The 18,821-nt window shown below is 43.3% G+C and overlaps 1 pseudogene; it reads right to left on the bottom strand.

Annotated features, from left to right (window-relative positions):
- Positions 1-1,047: 1,047 nt before the first annotated feature.
- On the bottom strand, positions 1,048-18,814 carry LOC121175600 (annotated as a pseudogene).
- Positions 18,815-18,821: the final 7 nt, after the last annotated feature.

Raw genomic sequence — 18,821 nt, 5'->3', positions numbered from 1 at the left:
CAGTCTGCTTTAAACTGTTCATGCTTCTCTGGTTTACGTTTGGACAACGCTGCATGCTGCTCTGCACTTTTTCTTTCCTTTTGCCACCAAACATGTCTTCAATTGATCCAATTGTCTCAGGCTAAAGCTGCCATTTCCTGGAAACCCCAAATCAACCCATTGTTTGAACTGATTCATGCTTCCAGGATTTTTCTCCATCATCAGTTTTATTATTGGTGGGAGGATTTTGGGACTTGGCTCCACTTTGGACTTCACCTTACTCTGACTTTTACCCATCCTTTATCTCTGATTATTTTGTCTCTTGTATTCACAGAATAAACTGCTCCACTTTTTCAAGCAGATACACCAGAAATCCTCAAATACTACAATAATAACCAAGACACGTCTGTCTGCAAGTGCTTATGCGAGATATACCGGTTTGATTCCCTGATTAACTCTGCAAACTTTCACAAGCAACATCAAGACACTTCTCACCGTGTGTGATTCTTTCCCCTTAAATCCTTCGGGATTGGAGCGATGACCGGGCTCCGTCTGAGGACAGCTTCTCACCCACAGGGAGGAATCTTTCTTTGCAGCTGGCTTTTCTGTCTTTCCAACAGAGTCCAGATCACACGTCCAATCCCATCCTCGTCGCCACGTTTGTGGTGGAAAAAAACTTTACCCCTGATGAGAAGTGAAATAGAATTCTTTAGACAGTTATTGTCTTTTGATACTTTATTATAAGATAAGGTTTACAGAGTAATCAATTTCTGCAGAAAGGACAGAGCTCACGCAGCATCAAATGCTACATCTCTGGATCAGCAGCTCCTCCATCCTGCACAACACACAAAGAAACACACTCAACATTAGCCACAGGTGCTAGGCAAGTCAAACATCTTACAACATTTCCACATGCAGCAGGGGGCGTACCTGGGCTCCACACTGGCCATGGCCTCATCCAAGCTGGAGTCCCACTCAGACAGATGCAGCTACCTGCTAAACACACAGACAAATACATGTTTAAATGTAGAAACACTGAGCAATGTTGACTTATGTGCTTTCTCTTACCCTCTGGTGATTCCCTAGAGCAGCTCATCCTTCCTGCAGAGAAGGCACATGCACACACACACTTTTGATATTAAAACTAGAATTTTCAACATTCAGCAACACTTCAAGGTGCAGCTGAGGGCCTACACTGGCCATGGCCTCACCCACACTGCTGAACACGCACCCTATACCCAACCCAGGGCCATCCACACCAAGTTACCCACAATTAAGCCTGACAACAGGACCCCCAACTCAACCCATGCTGCCAACACTATCTGCTGATAGGCTTAAACATATACACAGTTGTGTCCAGATCTCAACTGCATATATGCTTCCACTTACAGACAACACCGACGCAACGGCCCAGCAACAGCAAACGCGTGCTCCAAAACTACGGATGCCCGAGTTTCTTCCACACACTGAATCCATCCACAACTAAGCCTTGCCAACACTTGGCCAGTCCCAAACTCCAAAGCGGCTATACTGGTTACAAAGTAGTGCTGCACAATTAATCTAATCGCAATCGCGATGTCACGCTGTGCGATTACGTAAGCGCATAAAAGACTGCGATTTGCGATTTAATGTCATGTTCAATGTAAAGCAATGTGGAGTAATTGACGGCACATCCACACGCTGTGGGCAGCCGCAGGTATGGTCACGTGACTACCCGGCTTTCGGCAAACAGTAGTGAACGACATGGACGCTGAGGAGGAACATGAGGGACAAGCAGAGCTGGTAGGGAAAAAAAATGCTACTTCTGTTGTATGGCGATACTTTGGATTCAGGTATCACGACCCTGAACAGCAAGACGTGCTGTGTAAAACCTGCAAAGCTAAAGTCGCTACGTCTCCAGGTAATACGACCAATCTCTATCAACATTTGAGACAACAGAAAAATTCGATGAGCGCATGCAAATAAAAGCCCAACCAAGTAACGTGAAAGATAAAAGTGAAAACCGCCTGAAAGAACCACAACGTACTATCACGGATGCATTTTGAAAATATCTTTATTTTCAAACTTTTTTTTATTTTTTGATATTAAGTTATTTGGAACAAACAGTCTGTAATCTTCAGGTTTTGTATTTTTGTGTGTGTCGTGTATGTTTTGAGTTGAGTAATACACAAACTATCATTATTCTGTGTTGTCCCTGATATTCAAGCAAGTGGACTCATGACACCATTCATTTAGAATATCGTAATCGCAATATTGTCCACAATAATCGCAATCGCACATTTTCATCAAATCGTGCAGCACTATTACAAAGCCCATCTCAACCGAGCAAAAGACACAAGCCTGCACTTCAACACTCAGATCTCTCTCACACACACATAAGTGTATGCTTAAGTTCTAGCTCCACTAGGCCTGAATCGTCTGAATATATATATATTTATATATATGTAAATAGTTATATAGTTATCTTTTTGAACTACCCACATTCAGACTGACCCATTGCACCATTAGTAACTGGGGAAAATAAATAAATAAATAAATAAAATGAAATAAAATTGTTGTTCCGTTGGTTGTGTGTTGTTGTTTTGTTGTTGTACTGCATGAGAGCAAGAAAAACCGGAGTCAAATTCCTTGTTTGTATGTACAAACTTGGCCAACAAATCTGATTCTGATTCTGAATCGTCTCTCTGCTCTCAGCCACAGTTTTCACTGTACACCAGAACGTACAATAACAAATAACCCGTTAAACATGAACACACAGGCTTCCTCTGTCTATAGGTAACGAGTTCAGTTCGCTCCACTAACCAGAAAAAGAGCTTGGACAAAGCAGAACGTTACAGAGGCATCCCGTATTCCACGGGAGACTCGAGCCAGCGTCACCCCTCACCTGCAAAAAAAAAAAAAAAAATAAATAAAATTCTGCCCTGCTATTGGCTGAGCCCTCTCCTTCCCGGTCACATGGGTTTGATTAGCGCATGGGCAACAGGTACGACTGATTTTTGGCGCGGCTCAAACTGGACTCTGATTGGACGGGACTAATGGGTGAAGTGGTAGGAGGGACCTGCGGTGACTGCCCTCATAAAGCAGCAGTAACGTCTGAATGGGGGTCCAACACAGAACAGGTGTTTGGAATGAGCACAGGTTGCCAGGGGTTCACTTTCAGTCTGACTCCATGGCTTTATGCATTAAAGACTTCAATCAGAATCAGTTTTATTGACCAGATTTATGCATACACACAAGGAATCTGACTTTGGTTTTCCTTTGCTCTCAGGCACTACAGAACAATAACACAACTACTTTTTTTCCACAAATACCAAAAGTGCAGTGGGTCAGTCTGAATCTGGATAATGCAAACTACATACATATATATATATATATATATGTGTGTGTCATTTAAGGTATGTTCAAACAAAGTCAACCAGTGAATCTGCTGTTAATTGTCTTCCAACATGGTCATTATAACCATGTTACAATATGAAGTAGTATCAACAGTTTACCAAAAGCTTCCTACTTAAATTTCTTTCAAAGGTGTGTGTCACCTGTGGCCTTCCCATCACAACTACTCAGCAAAATCTACAGTTATGTTTTTGCTCCACACATACACACAGAGTGAGCTCTCAGTAGGAAGAGCTCACTTGATTTTACTTTTATTAGTCAGTCACTGAACTGTGAAACAAGCTACATGAATGATGTCTTTCTTCTGATGATCACTCTAGAACTTTCTACTTAGCGACTCTGTGTGGTGCTGCAGTGGGTGATATCTGACACAGAGTTCTAAATTAAAATCTCTTACAGTTACAGCAGGACCGTTGAGGATGTAAGAGCTAAACTGGCTTAAACACAGATGAACCATAGAGCATACAAATGATGTGCTAACTTACACCACAGGTACAGTGAGACACCACCAGGTATTGCTGAACGGACTCTTTCTCCACAGAGGCTGAGAGCGGTGGACGTAGCTGAGGGAGATCACCACTGGAAAATAAGGTCAGCAACAAGAGAATGTGAACAACAATGTGAAGAACAGAAGAAAGGGATTGGTTTGAATCATATAAAAAGACACGAGTAAGCTTGACCACAGCTTACAGTACAGTATTCAATATGACAGAGAGAGTTCCTACCTGTGTGTAAGACGAGGAACCCTGCCATGACCTTCTGAGTCAGCAGCAGGCCATTAGACAGCTCACTGAACCACTGAGGAGCCTCGTCTGAAGAGCTGCAGTCACACAGGAAAACTGTTACTTCATTCATCAGTTCATCGATTCTAGTGTGTCTGTTCTCACAGCTGGTACAGCTGGTGTACTTAGGACAGTGGGACAGTTAGAGACAGTGCTTCTCTTTACCTGGCTGTGAGTATGTGGCAGGTGATGGTGGTGTTGTTGCCTCTGCTTAGGCAGACCTCCTGCAGCGTAAACCCAAAGGCCAACAGGTAGGCACACACTGTCAGAGCAAACTTCAACAGGAAACAGCCAAGGAAGTAGTTCTGGGTCTGGTCAAAGAGGAGTAACAGTTTAAAGGAGATTAAAAAGCACACAGAAGTACATGTATACATAACTAGTCATTCATGTTTGATCAATGGCCCCAAGTGTAGATGCAGTAAATACACAAGGTGCAGAAAGAGCAGCTGTTTGTTGTCTGTGGTATTTATCATTATCATTACTGCTTTTATGAAAGTTTTCTCCTGGAATATTTTTCTAGAGACTTCATTTGACTGGAAGAAGTTTCCACTATATCACTACACAGTATGTACACTAAATGCTACTAATTAATATTATATAAATGTTTGTCTAAGCTTTAGCAGTAATAATCCAGTAAGTGAGGCTTCTAGGTTCAGTAGATGTGGAAGATCTGAGAGGCAGGATCCCACCTTTCTTGGAATGGTATCTAGGTTCTTCCCTGTGGCAACTGCCATGACTGAAGTGTCTGGAGGCTTCCCCAGAAGTGACACACTGAGAACACAAATGGACCATTACTATAATGTATAAACACAGTGAAATAACACAGTGTTGTCAGTTCACAGTGTTTTATTATGTGTGTACCTTAGAAGTGGGCAGCTGAAGCAGGACAGCCAGAGGATGTCAGTGGTGTTCATTGGAGGAGGAAGCTGAGCCAGACAGGCTAAGAACTACGGACAAACACCAGAAGCACTTCCTTCATTTATTTATTCAGAAATGTACATCACAATATTAATTAGGTCTTTAGCCTTTTAGCCTGTTAGCAATGATACACACAGAGAAATGTATTTGTACATATAAATCCATATAAATCCACATGTTCTGAGTTTGTGAAGTGCTCTCTCACCTGGATGATGACCAGACTGAGCTGACACTGCAGCAGGAAGAGGAAGCATTTGCGGATGCCATAGGTCGTGTGTCGCGCCTGGAAAAGATTCACCCAAAAAGCAAATGAATTCATATATAAGTGTCTCGTTCTGACTTAGTGTATCTGTGTGTGTGTGTGTGTGTGTGTGTGTGTCCAACCTGCTCTATGAGCTTGACCATGCTGACGCTCTCTCCTTGGTGGAAGGTGACAGAGCAGCCCAGACTGTTGAGCTGTCCTGAGAGCCTCAGAGGAGACAGACCCTCAGCGTCTCCGTTGAAGCCTCCTCCGGTGGCATAGCCAAATGTCTCCCACGAACACTGAGACGGGTACAGAGGGTCCAGAGCGATGCTGTGGAGAGAGGACGATGAAAAATCATGTGGACTGAGAATGAGAAGTAGTTTGTTACATAATTATTGTATAATCAGTCAAAACAATGTTGCTGGACTATGGCAAGCTGTTAAAGGGTCAGTACACACAAACTAGAAAATATTTTCCCATTTACCTCTAGTAGTGAGGTATCTGTCTCCAGCTAGTACAATGGAGGTGAAAGGGATTGCATTTGTACTTGTTAGAATGGCCGTTCTGACAACAGAGACTTCAGAAAGAAGAAAATGCCAAGGCGAAGATGGAATATGCATAGACATATATTTATTTTCTAACAGCAGCACAGGTACGGCAGCAAACCATAGGTGAAACCTAACCAGCAACAACAGCAGATTTAAAATTGGCGCCCTTTTATACTGTGTTCTGGTAGGTGTGATTGGGTGCATACATTCACAGGTGTTCCTAAACATACATTCATAAGCATAATTGACTTATATTAAAAAAAAATGTGAATACTATATTTAACCAAAATATTTAAAATAACCTGCCTGCTGTAACCTAAACCCCAAAACAAACACCATAAATATAATTACAATAAATATATACATTTTACAATACAATACAATTTCCAGACTCCCCCCTTTCTTGTCCTGCCACTTGGTCGTACCCGGAACGTTCTTAACACGGTCCGCTGACCTAGGGGACTCTTTTCAGCAACGCACCCCAGAGCGAACACCAGACAGGTAAAGGTAAGTGTTAACCATAACTTAAACAATGTCTGTTCCAGCACTTGCACTATTTGCATCATCTTTCACAAAACTGCTTGAATATATGTTTCACAAAACTGCATTTACTCCGGAGTCCTTCAATTTTGGACAGTCCGCTGCCAACGGAGTCTAAAGGACCTCTTCTCCTTTTCAGACAGAGCCGGACGGCCACCACGGTTTATTTGAATGAGATGGAAGTAGGAATCTCAGTGACAGGTATCCCTGAACCCTGACAAACAAGACTACAACTCTCTGCATGGCTAGATAGTATTACTATGAGTTTTCATTTTTTTAATAGCAGAAATATTGCTTCAGAATTTTTACTGGTTTTAATTGTGATAAAAATGAAAATCTAGTCTCATTAACATTGATTTTCAAATTTGAAAAAACAGGATGTACTTCATTAATGAGTGTATACCTGATGTCACTCTGTAGGAACAGGCGGCTGTTGCGGAAATTGGCGGAGCTTCCCAGACAGCATGTAACCTCCCTGTTCTCCTGCATGATCTTCATCATCTCACACATGGCTGTGAAGAGAACTCCACTGTAAGTAAATGTCTACAGTACTCTAAAGCAAACACTGAGTATATCGAAGACACAGATCTTTCATTCTTTCCTTGAAATAAGCCTCGTTGGTTATTAATCATCGCTTTTCCTTATTAGAATCTGTTTCACCCTTGAGGGGCAGAGGAAGACAATGGAGTCAGAGGACATCTTTAAAAAGTAAGATGAAAAAGTTTTCCAAAAAAGTTGAATTACCCATAAGCAGAGTGATTCATTCTATAAAACACATAAAGAATACTCACTGTCAGGGGTGCAGTCAGTGAAGAGTGGCACCAAAAGAGGCACATTATCAATGTTCTTCAGATGAGGACGGACCTGGTGGATCCCACGAGGTAGCTTGGCCTGACAAAGGGCAGGGAGAGAAAATGATTCAGACTAATGTAAAATAATTTCAAAACAAAGCACAATTTCCTGCTGGTTACCAAAGCATAAGACAGAGGAATCTGTCTGTATTATACAGCTGCATGAAAAACAGATACTGATATTTCTCCATTGTAGTTTGAGTGGTTTTAATAAAAGGTATTGTTACCCTGTTGCAGTCCTCCAGGAAGCTGGGCACATCACTGTCTGTGGGCTGGAAACTGGCAGCAAAGGACCTTCTGCTTCATCCCGAGAATCTGAATCACATATGAAGACAGTCGGCAAAGTTAGAGATACTCTGTAAAACTCAAATGAACAGACATCACTCGTGTCAGACCTGCACTTCTACAGGACTCCTTTCTGTTATTTCCCCTAAAAGAAGCATAAACTAACATAAAATGGAAAATCTCACGTAAAGTTATACAATGTAATTCAAACTGTGACCACCCCATAGAACAGGGTAATGTCATAATTTGACGAGTTCTGATCCAGAAATCATGTGGGTTTACTCTTCAAATGATAAATCTATGTCTGTGTAATTAAACAGCAAGACTAAACACAGAAACCATGACAACCTACATTGATGTCCACATCACACCTGCAGACAGAAGGACAGTCATGAAGTGCACCCCAACAGTAAATGTAATAAAATGAATAATATCCTCAGGTTGTGCAAACACAGGTTTGGTACCTTGGTTCAGGTCTTCGTGCAGGGAACCGTGACTGGGGCTGGATGGAGCTCCATCACAGGGACTGTCTCCGTTTGGGGTCAGAGAGATGTGGCAGTTCCAGCCCGTCTCTAAACCCATCTTCTCAGCAAAAACCTGCACAGACACAAAATGAGCCACATAAACACATACTCTCAAAATGACAGCTTTTTGTTGTGGACTAGAATCAGATGCATGCTGGGAAATGCACATTTATTTTGGTGAATGTGGAAAAAACAATGTGCTGTCAGCAGAGACACAGAGAGACATCAGATTAAGGAGTCCATTTATTGTCCAAATGAAAGAGTACTACACCTTGATCACTTCATCCAACATAAACTAGATACTATCAAATGTTTATTGGAGCTTGTGTGTGTTCACCTTGCTGCGGAGCTCATCCTCCATAGAAAAGTAAACAAAGCGGATGCAAGCTGTGACCAGGGCATCGATAAGCCGGACTGTGTCCAGCCTCGCCTGGAACTGAGACGACACCATTCCCATGAAGATCTGCCCACTCAGGGCCTGGACGCAGTCCTCACGCTCCACCCCCTCACCTATACCCTCTGCACACATGACAAGGGAAGACGATCAAAGCAAAAGAGACAGGAAAACGAGTTGTGTTATTACTGTTTCATTACTTGAATTAATCCGTCCCTCCGTCACGAACTCTTACCATCTGAGCTCCAGCTGTTCCTACAGGAGTTGTATTTGATGGGGGTGGTGGAGGGCAGCTCCACTCCAGAGAAGAGGCTGGGACCGGGGGCCAGTTCTACACACTTCCCATTCAGTTGGCTTGACAGTGACACTTGCATGGGTTTGTAGGCAAAGGCTGAGCAGTAACCTGACAGACAGACCCGCTGGTAGAAGTCCAGGACCTTCTTTCTGTAACACAAGAGCAGAGTGTAGAAATAAACACTCAGGTGGCAGCTTCTATTATTTTGTCCACCCTATTGATATCAGTGAGGGCAGGTTAAATAACAGAAACACCTCTGTATATACTGTACAGTTCAACAGCATCACAAACTGCAGCCTCCAAAATGATCAGAACGCTGAAGCAACGTCTCTAAAACAGTTTGAAGAAAACCTGAACATGATGAGCTTCATGGATAATAAAGTGGCAGCTGAGTGTAGATATGGATGATATCACCTGTGCTGTGCTTATGAAACTTTGATACTTGTGTCTGACTCAAGATTTACAGCCACAGAAGAGCGATCAGTGTGACGGCACCTGTCTGAGCCCGACAGGGGGTAGATATCAGTTCCATCCCAGAAGTCAGTGCAGGCTTCCAGGATGAGGTCAGCCGAGCCATGTGACAGCATCTGGATGTTATCTACAACAGAGAGGTTAGAGAAAGACAGTGAGAATAACATTAGCAGACATGAAAATACACACAAACACCTTTTTTTTTTTTTTAACTTGCTCATCTATTTGGTGAAGAGACAGACAAAGGACAAGTAACACAGCAAAATACACCAAGTACATATAAGAAAAAAATCAGCTCTTTTCATTAAAAACTGTAAAATAAAAGAAAACAGAGCAGCAGAACGACACAGGTTGACTGAAGTGTGTATAGACTTACTGGAGGAGGAGTCTCGTACGAACAGAGAGATGAGGTGGGACATGGGAGGCTGGCGTTTGGTGAAGTAATGAAGGTGGCGGGAGGTTAACTCCTTGGTTTTCTCTCCAGATGGCAGCTGGTACAGAGCCAAGTGGTTCTCCTGTTTGAACAGCTCCCCTGCACCAGGAGTGAATCCTGACACACAAACACAAACAGACACACAAAGGAAAAGATGAGGGTAATAGATAATAAGACATGATCTAATTTGGTTCTGAAAACTTCTCTTACTTCCCACAAACAGCACATCATCTGATACTGATGATCAGTTTAAATGATGTTTCACACCAACCCGGAGCCTCTGCCTACAGTGAAACACCTAAACATTGGGAAATGGATGAATGTCTTCACTGGCCAACAACAACTCTGTACATCACTGCCATCATCTGGTGAGGAGTGGGACAGACGCTGAGTCTCAGCTGTTTAAACCTATGATTGTGATTGCTACAACCTGCTGCTTGCAGCCACTGCTGACGGGAGCTCCACAGGGGACTGTCCTGTCCCCTTTACCCTGTCCACCTCGGACTTCAGGTACAGCATTCTGACCTGCCACCTACAGAAGCTCTCAGATCTCTGCAGCTGCTGGATGCATCAGGGGGGAGGATGTGTCACCAGAGGGCGGTGGCTGGTTTTGTGGACTGGTGTGAGCTGAACCACCTGCAGCTCAGCATCAGCAAAACAAAGCAGCTGGTGGAGGACTTCAGGAGACCCAGGACTCCTGCTACTCCTCTTTTCATTAGGGGACAGATGGTGGAGGTGGTACAGGAGAACAAATACCTGGGTGTCCACTAGGACAGCAAACTGGGTTTGAGCAGGAACTCAGGAACTTGCAGCTCTCTATAGGAAGGGCCCTTCAGGGCCATTTTTTAATTATGGTTCACTTGCAGTTCAGCCAGGTGTAGTACTCCCACTCCAGTCCATCAATCCAACATAGCAGCAACTTGCTTGTAGCCTTAATTTATCATGAAGACCATGTGAGAAATAGATCTTCTCACAGTGCTCAGAAATTTAATCTACAGTTGGAGACAAAAGTATTGGCACCCCTGTCAGTTTGACATGTTTTGCATAAAGCAAGGGTTTAATGCAATTTTTTATTGAAGCAAACTAAATGAACATTTCAAAACAATGATGTGATCAACAAATAACAAGAAATGATTTTGCAGTCTGACAGAAATTTTACAAAAATGTAATCGGTTGGTGACAAAAGTATTGGCACCTTTTATATTTTGTTAACTTTTCAAGACTGAATCATGCAGACAGATTCAGGGTTGTTAAGTGTTGACACACCTGTTGGTAGTTGTTAGATGGCTTTACCCAGAGATAAAAAGGGGGACAGCCAAGTTTTATTCAACTTGAACTTGCTCACTAGCCAAGCATCATGGGGATGTCTAAAGAAGTCAGTTTGCAAGTTAGAGAGTGCATTGTAACTGACCACCAGAAAGGGAACAGCTACAAGAAAATTGCAGAAAAGTTCCAAATGCCTAAGTCAATAGTGAGAGAAATGATCAAAAAGTTCAACCTGGCTGCTACAGTTGAAAACAGGCCTAGATGTGGACATCCATGAAAGATTGAGAACAGAAGTGCTAGAAAAGTTGTGCGAGAGGTCAAAAAGAACCCTGGACTTACAGCCAAGGATATCAGGAAAAACTTGGAAACATCTGGAACATTTGTACACACAAGAACTGTACAGAGAACACTCAGCAGAAACGGCTACAGAGGATGTCGATTCATCAAAAAGCCTTACTTGAGAGCTGTCTACAAGAAGACGCGACTGGAGTATGCTAAAAAGTATGTAAGTGAATCTGACAGCTTCTTCTCAAAAGTACTGTCAAAAATAGAGTTGTTCCGAATTAATGGCCCTCACTATATTTGGACAGAGCTAGGACAAGCCTTGGACGAAAAGCATCTGGTGCCTACTATAAAGCACAATGGCGGTTCCATCATGGTTTGGGGATGCTTCAGTAGTGCAGGCACTGGGACTCTTCACATCATGAAGGAAAAGATGGATGCCACCATGTATCAAGAAATAGTTTGTGATCAAATGCTCCCATCAGCAAGGCAGCTACTGGGTCGACGTTTCTACTTTCAGCATGACAACGATCTGAAGCACACAGCAAAATCAACAACAGAATTTCTGAAGGAAAAGAAGATTTCTGTACTACAGTGGCCGTCCCAGTGCCCAGATCTCAACCCTATTGAGATGTTATGGGCAGATCTGAAAGTTGAAGTTGCTTCAAGAAAGCCTTCCAGTCTGACTGAACTGAAGACCATCTGCCAGCAAGAATGGGCCAAAACACCTGTGCAGAGGTGTCAGCAGTTGATATCAAGCTACAAGAACATATTACAAGCAGTTGTAAAGGCCAAAGGTGGACACACAAAGTACTAACTGCTAAGTGCCAATACTTTTGTCACCAACCAATTATGTTTTTGTAAAATTTCTGTCAGACTGCAAAATAATTTCTTGTTTTTTGTTGATCACATCATTGTTTTGAAATGTTCATTTACTTTGCTTCAATAAAAAATTGCATTAAGCCCTTGCTTTATGCAAAACATGTCAAACTGACAGGGGTGCCAATACTTTTGTCTCCAACTGTATGCAAGGACTTTATTCTGGGGTAAAATGTAATCTGGAGTTCATGCTGAGTGGGATGAAAGCCAGATCAGCTTTTACCACTGAAGAAAAATCCTCTGAACCTCTGATCACTGTGTTTTCACATGACCTAACAAAAAGCCAAACTATGAGGCAAACTAGGTCATGGTATTAACAGGTGGCTCTAAACCAACCAGATGTCAAAGCAGCTCACCTATGAGCCTGGAGAGCTCACAGAGCCCCCAGGGTACGTAGACAGGCAGTACAGAGCCGTGGCTCTCCTGCAGAGCCAGGTTGGACAGGTGGTCAGAGAAGCGGCAGAGCTGCTGGGTGACGCTGGCGTTGCAGAGGTTCAGCATGATGTTGAGGCCCAGTGGCTTGAGGGAGGGCAGGTGGCACTGCCAGGAGAGATGATCAAACTGGATGCTGGTTGGGTTCTGCTGGTCCTGTGACAGGCTCAGCATCTCCAGGTGGTAGTCACACACAAAGTCCTCTGCCTCCACCTCTGGGCAGCCCATTGCAAAGTCCTGGAGACAAATGGGACAGAAATGAAAAGACCAACAACATCACAACATAGCAGGAATAGTAAAGTTACATCAGCTTACTGAATCAATAGCATGTTTCCTATTTTCACAACGGCTCGTACAGTTTCAGGTCTAAGCTCTACCTGGGCCTGGTCGTCCTCGCCTCCCTCAGTGTCGTGGCTGAAGCTCACGTTGGATCCAGAGTGGTGTTTGGTGCGACTGTGTGCGGGCTGGCAGGAACGCCGAAGCCGGGCCGTGTCAGATGAGCGAATGCTGTCGTGTGAGGTCTCGCTCGGCTCGGGCCCCTCCCCCAGCTGGGTGGAGGACTCTGCCGGTAGACAGAGCAGAGCCTGCCCCTCCTGGGCCTGTACAGCAGTCACAGTTAGTCAGGAGTGGATACAAGACTGTGCCTTATCAGGTGGTGAATTGGGGCTGCTGGTGAGGCTAAAAGGTGCCAGAGAAAACACAAACACACACCTCATCTAACTAACTATACATCTAACACCTACATCGAACTATGTGCAATTTTCCTCTTCATTTTCAACTGGGAGTTAAGTAACAGTAAGAATTTCCCTACGGGGATCAATAAAGTTATTCTGATCTGATTCTGATTCTGATCCCTGTCGTCATCCGTCTCCATTCGGCAGTAGGAGTTGACGGACAGGTCGTCTCTGAGATCATCCTGGCTGTTGTGAGGTGGTTCCACCCGTCCGCTGAAGAACAGCACGGTCTCTGGACTGGGGTTAGGCCACGACAGGATACCCTGTTTGTCCACACAACACAGCACCTACACATACACACACAATATCTGCAAATTAGACACATACTGTCCACTCAGCAACAAGTCTATAAAATGGTTTCCATGTCTATGGGCATAATGATGGTTTCTGGCTTTTTATGGCCCAAATGTTGCCGTGGGCTACACCAGTCAATGGTAGAGTGTGTAAAAGGCTGGAAGTGTAGCACAGTGTCTGAGACTCTCCCTTTAAGACGCCAACCAGGTGTCTCCACACACAACGTAGCATCTCCTGCATAAATGAGTGCATATACACACTCAGATATATATAGTAAGCAAGAGAGCTGCTTAATACAATATACTAGAGAGGATAAACATGTCTGAATAAATAAATGCATAAAATTCATACCTATTAGTCATAAATAAAGTGACAGTAATTAAAATGTAAAAAAAATAGCTTTAAGTAATAAGGAAGAAGCTGAATTTATAGCTCTGCCTAAAAAGCCCAAACCAGCTCTAAAACAGATAAATGTCTGTATGCTTCCACCTACAGACGACACTGACACAAACAAAGACTCTAAACTTACACTGACCTCAATGCTTTTCACACACACTGAATCCATCCACAACTGAGCCCTGACAATACTCAGCCAGACCCAAACTCCAATGCACCTGGATACAGAACAAAGCCCATCTAAACTGAGCTGAAGACAGGCCTGCACTTCCAACACTCACCCTAGCTCTCTCACTCTCTCTCTCACTAACACACACACACACACACACACACACACACACACACACACACACACACAGAAATGAATGCTTGCATGTGTAGAAACACTAAACAATGTTAACCAACATGCAACGTCTCACCTGGTCTCTCATGACCCTCCAAATAAGCTCTGCCATCCTGCAAGAGAAACACAAACAGGAAGCATCAGCACACAAACCACCTTTGAAACAGCCCTTGATTTTTTTTTTCTAATCCACTTACCACAAAGAGCTCTGACAACACACAACAGCCACGGTGTGTCCCTCACTCCCACAGGATGGCGCTCTTTCCTCACCAGCAGCACCTTCACTGGCTCCACCTCACATACACCTACAACACACACTCTCTCTCGCTCACTCACACACTAAAATTAGTGCATGCATAAGTGTAGAAACACTACAACACAACCTCCTGTGCCTTACCTATGAGCTTGCAATGAAGCAGGACAGGTCACATCTCCTCAGGCCACTTTAGTGCTTGTGTATATGTGTTTCCACCTACAGACGACACTGACACAAGCACAAACAATCTAAACTCACTCACACAGAGAAATGAATGCATGCATATCTGTAGAAACACTGACCAACATGCTCTCTCTCACCTTGTTTCTCATGGTCCTCTGGATCAGCTCCTCCATCCTGCACAGGACAAACACACTCTACATCAGATCCAGGTACAAACAGTCAAACCTATTTGAAACATTCTGCTACACTTCCACATTCAGCAGGGGGCGTACCTGAGCTCCACCCTGGATATGGCCTCATCAAAGCCAGAGCCCCACTCAGCCACATACACCTGGAAAGAGAGAGACATTAATGGATATGTGTAAAAACACTGAACATCTGTCACTCTGTCACATCTGGGTTTAAACTCAGCCTGGCGTCCACACACCACAGTCTAAAAGTCACAGTGCCAAACTCTAACATACATGTGGTCATACCAAACAAGTCAGACATATAAAGCCAACTATTACACACATCTACTTATTTAATTCATGTCTAAAGTCAAAGTGGTACAGCTAATGTTACCTATAAGTCTTACTATTGCATCCAACACCTCACAGTTTAAACTCTTACACTATGGCACCCAGACACCACAGGCCAACAGCCAAAACATACAGCTCTCTAACATAGGTTTGGTCTGTTTAAACAAGAAAAGAACAGAGTTTTTAAAAGTCTATCAAGTCTAAGTGGTGCATCTAACACCTCACAGTTTAAAGCCTGAGAATCTGACATCCACACAGCACAGCCTGCACTGTTTCATCTACATATCAACTATTTGTCTAAAAATTGACCTAAAACTCAAATTATTACAACTACATTTACTCTCTGGCAGTCCTCACAGATGACTCCAAACAAAGAAAAGTCATATACCTTGCAGAAAGGATGGACAGTGGAAAAGTTGCAGAAAGTTGATTTTTCTGATGAATTATCCTTTAACTGCATCCCAATAGCTGCAAATACTGCAGAAGATCTGATGGAACCCACATGGACCCAAGATTCAACCAGAAAACAGTCAAGTTTGGTGGAGGAAAAATCATGGTTTGGGATTACATCCAGTAAGGGTGTGCAAGAGATCTGCAGAGTGGATGGCAACATCAACAGCCTGAACTATCAAGAAATTCTTGCTGCCCATCACATTCCAAATCACAAGAGAGGGCAAATTCTTCAGCAGGATGGCACTCCTTCTCATCAAAGTTCCTGAAAGTGAAGCAGGTCAAGGTGCTCCAGGATTGGCCAGCCCAGTCACCAGACATGAACATTATTGAGCATGTCTGGGGTAAGATGAAGAAGGAGGCTTGGAGGATGAACTGTGGGAGTCCTGCAAGACTGTTTTCTTTGCCATTCCAGATGACTTTATCAATAAGCTATCTGAGTCATTGCCGAGACGTATGGATGCAGTCCTCCAAGCTCATGGGAGTCATACATGATATTAATTCTTTTTTTCCAAGGCACCATGACTTTATGTTCTGATGTTATTGTAGCATGTTTGTGTATTCAAAATAAAGAATAATTTGTAAAGCACATTATTTTTGTATGCGACAAGACTTTTGTCCAAGCACAATCTGACCTTTCTGTCCTAATTAAATGGTAAAACTCAATGAATGATACAAAACTTTATTGTGGTATAACAGGCATAATCTAAAGAGCTTTGCCTTTCATATAAGCTATTTCTGATTCCAGTCAAGTTATTATTTGTTTTTTCTACAACTTGGATGAGTGACAAGACCTTTGTCATGGACTGTATATGCTTCCACCTACAGACAATACTGACACAAGAACAAAGACTCTAAACCTACACCGACCTCAATGCTTTTCACACACACTGAATCCATCCACAACTGAGCCCTGACAATACTCAGCCAGACCCAAACTCCAATGCACCTGGATACAGAACAAAGCCCATCTAAACTGAGCTGAAGACAGGCCTGCACTTCCAACACTCACCCTATCACTCTCTCTCTCTCTCTCTCTCTCTCGCTCACTAACACACACACACACACACACACACACACAGAAATGAATGCATGCATGTGTAGAAACACTAAACAATGTTAACCAACAGGCAACGTCTCACCTGGTCTCTCATGACCCTCCAAATAAGCTCTGCCATCCTGCAAGAGAAACACAAACAGGAAGCATCAGCACACAAACCACCTTTGAAACAGCCCTTGATTTTTTTTTCTAATCCACTTACCACAAAGAGCTCTGACAACACACAACAGCCACAGTGTGTCCCTCACTCCCACAGGATGGCGCTCTATCCTCACCAGCAGCACCTTCACTGGCTCCACCTCACATACACCTACAACACACACACTAAAATTAGTGCATGCATAAGTGTAGAAACACTACAATGTGGCTCTTGCTCACCTGGTCTCAAATGGTCCTCTCACTCAGCTCCTCCCTCCTGCTGAAAAACACAAAGACATTGGTTTTGGATACTAATCAAGTCAGTCCTTGAACTTGTAATATTTTGCTTGACTTCCAGCTGCAGCAGGGGCCTTACCTGAGCTCCACATTGCCCATGGCCTCAAAGTTGGATGGCCACTCAGCCACAAGCAGCTGCACACAGAAAGAAAGGAGGAGACATTAATGCATGCATAAGTTTTATTCTCCATCAAGCAGCAACTATGTCTCACACACACTAAACCCACACTGACCCCAGTGCCATCCATATAGTGACAAATACCCACAACTAAACCTGACAACACTAAACTACACAACACAGCCTGTGCTTCTACACACAGTGGTTCCATCCCTGCTTCAGCAGGCCGACAGTCACATGACCACTCTGACTGATGAGTCCTTGAGGTTCTTTTCCCCAGGTCTTCCACTCAGATGCAGTACACACACGGTTGCTGGGGAGTGTACACAAATGAATCCTTCAGTGTAGAAACACTGAGCAGTATTGGCCAACATGCATCCTCATGGTTCTCTGGATCAGCAGCTCCTCCATCCTGCACAACACACAAAGAAACACACTCAACATTAGCCACAGGTGCTAGGCAAGTCAAACTCTGGAAGTTAAAACATCTTACAACACTTCCACATGCAGCAGGGGGCGTACCTGGGCTCCACACACAAATACATGTTTAAATGTAGAAACACTGAGCAATGTTGACTTATGTGCTTTCTCTTACCCTCTGATGATTCTCTAGAGCAGCTCATCCTTCCTGCAGAGAAGGCACATGCACACACAGGCTTTGGATATTTAACCTGGAATTTTCAACATTCAGCAACACTTCAAGGTGCAGCTGAGGGCCTACCCTGGCCATGGCCTCATCCACACTGCTGAACAATTAAGCCTGGCAACAAGACATGCAACTCAACCCATGCTGCCAACACTATCTGCTAGTGATGGGTAGATGAGGCATCATGACACATTGCCAAACTGTATTGATACTGTGTCACTGAATACTGACACCTGCTGGACCTTAAAAATCCCTACAGGCAACCTAGTTGACAGACTCAGCTGACACTGATTTGATGACCTAGTATATACAATAATATAACTTAAGTTATTGTATTATTTCATATCTTCATTTAAATTTAAAATCTTTGATATTTTTAGATACAGTCAATAAATAATGTGAACATGTATCATAACATGAAAATCTAAGTGAACGTGTTGTGAATGAGGATGCTTGTGGACTGGGATTTTCTTTTTTTTAATATATTTTTATTTTTTAAAAAAAAAAACCGTTTTGAAATTCAGTCTGTTACGCTTTTTTGATACAACTTCTCCAGCTGTAGAAAACACCCGCTCACGCGGAACAGATGAGGATCCGATATGAGATCAAAATGGTCCCACACGGTGGAAACCTTTCTTTTGGCTTGAGGCTGCTCCATAATTATTGATTAATTTGACAATGAACCGCAAAAGATCAGAGATTCTTTTGGCAGATGCATCCCGTTAACATATGCGCTTCTTTATAAACAGTTTTGCGCGTCAGTGTCAGTTCCTATATCAGTCATGTGACTTTCCTTAAACGACAAGCGCACCGACACGGGTTTTGCACTATGAGCTCGACGCATCGGTGTTGCCGGAGCCATCACTACT

This window comes from Toxotes jaculatrix, chromosome 21 (genome assembly GCF_017976425.1).
Source record: "Toxotes jaculatrix isolate fToxJac2 chromosome 21, fToxJac2.pri, whole genome shotgun sequence".
Classification (NCBI taxonomy): domain Eukaryota; kingdom Metazoa; phylum Chordata; class Actinopteri; family Toxotidae; genus Toxotes; species Toxotes jaculatrix.
Note: the sequence above shows the minus strand (reverse complement) of the source record. Positions and strands in the feature narration are given on the sequence as shown.